This window comes from Engraulis encrasicolus, unplaced genomic scaffold (assembly GCF_034702125.1).
Source record: "Engraulis encrasicolus isolate BLACKSEA-1 unplaced genomic scaffold, IST_EnEncr_1.0 scaffold_730_np1212, whole genome shotgun sequence".
In the NCBI taxonomy this organism is placed as follows: Eukaryota; Metazoa; Chordata; class Actinopteri; order Clupeiformes; family Engraulidae; genus Engraulis; species Engraulis encrasicolus.
In genome coordinates this window covers 1-2,146 of record NW_026946061.1, presented here as the reverse complement: position 1 = coordinate 2,146, position 2,146 = coordinate 1, and positions in this window count along the sequence as shown.

Here is a 2,146-nt window from a genome sequence, read left to right as displayed (position 1 = left end):
TAGTGATGGAATTATGGAAATTGAACTGGTGGAAACTTATAAATATCTGGGGACTACCCTTGACAAGGACGTGTTTTCAGTCAAATTCTGAGGCCATATACAAAAAGGTCCAGCAGCGTCTCTATTTTTTAAGAAAAATGAACACTTTTAATGTATGCAGAAAAATGATGTCTTTGTTTTATAAGTCTTTTGAATCAGCCCTGTCCTTTGCTGTTGTTGTGTGGTTTGGTAACCTGAAACGTGTTGAACGAAATAAGCTGGGACGACTAGTCACTGTGGCTGGGAAGGTCATAGGGGAGGAGCAGACTCCGCTCAGTGAACTGTTTTATTACCATGTCCAAAGGAAAGCGCTTGCGATTTTAGACTGTGCGGATCCCCCTCTGTATGGGGAGTTTGAGCTTCTGCCATCAGGCAGAATATTTATACTTCCAACCCAAAGGACTAAAAGATACAAATGCTCCTTCATCTGCACAGCTATAAACATGTTAAATTTGCACAGATAATGCTGCCTCCTGCACTTTGCATCCTTGCATTTGTTTTTGCACATTGGGCTGGTATTTTAATCTCCTTGTTTTGATCTGACCTTTTATATCTTTTATTCTCTTTGTCTCTTCTTCATCTTCTAACTTTATATTGTTTTATTTTATTGATTTTGAATTCTGTGTTGTCTGTGTTTAATTGTGCTGTGTTGGCCCCAGGTACCTGTCTCTATGTTGTTTTTTAGTCTATTTGTTGTCTGTTCTGGATGTCTTTACCTGCTATATACCTAATTTCCCCCTTGGGGGACAAATAAACTTAAACTTGAAATTTGACACTTGAGTCACTTGCAAGTAACAGGTCATTTGTGACTCTGATCAGGCACTGGTACGGTTTGAAAGACATCAACAATTTTCGTATGTATCATTCATCGGGCCAGACTAAATTAAACATCCAATCTCACATTTAGTCTGGTTAATCAGGCTACATCCCACCCATAGAACCAATAATGCCAACATTTTCAATACTAATGATAGCAAAATAATAACAAAGACAACATTAAAATGGTTAAAATAATTATAACATTAATTAAAATGAATTAAATAACATAAACAATATCAATTATACATGAATAAAAACTAAATGATAAAAAATATTGCCATTGTACAATAAAATAAAACAAATTCAATAAGCAATCAGGAATTACAGCAGCAAGACCTTGCTTTACATAAGCGCATCATAAGGTCTGAAAGTCACACAGAAACCTTTGGAGGAGTAACTGATTTCCATTCCAATAATATCCTCCTGCCCATCTCGATAGGGGATGCTCAGGGCCCAGCCAAAGTCAAAAAGAGAAAGTGTCCAAAGTGTCCACAAGTGTACATTGGTCTCAAAGGGTTACTGTGCATTGTCCAAATCAGAACCAAAGTCACACACAGTACAGCAAGTGATGCAATAATTTTCCTAGCTAGTTCACGAAGAGGGAATTAATTGATTTATGCAGTCCAGTCACCTATGATGATCTTGCTGTGTGTCCTTCTGTGTGGTGTTGAACCACTGGATGGCCCTGTGGACAAAAGACCTCCGTAGCCTGTCTGTCCTGCGGGGGACGGTGTGAAATCTGTAGCTAAACAGGCTTCTCTGGTTGTGCAGGAGATGGATGCAAGAGATGACTGTAATTGTCCATTGCGGAGTCAGTGTCCTCTTCTCAGCAGTGGTAGTTATGTCCTCCAGTTCTGTGCTAACAACAGACCCAGCTTTCCCCGGCAGCCTGTCAAGGCGTCCAGCATGTGCCAACAACAGACCCAGCTTTCCCCAGCAGTCAGTATCTCTCTCCCTAATACTATCGCCCCGGCATGTCACAGCATAGGAGAGCACACTGGCCATCTCTCTTCCTAATGCTATCCCCAGCAGCCTGTCAAGGCGCCCCAGCATGCCACAGCTTAGGAGAGCACACGGGCTGTGGCTGACTGCTAGAACAGCTGCAGCAGTTTGTTGCAGTCATTGAAGGATCTCAGCTTCCTCAGAACGTAAATCCTGCTCTGACTTTTCTCGTAAAGATTTGTAAGGTTTTGTTCAGAATTTCACCTGTTTTGACCAGGTTGAAATTTGTAGTTCAATGTTTTTACTGTGGCACCACATTGACATTTTTACCACTGTACACTCATGT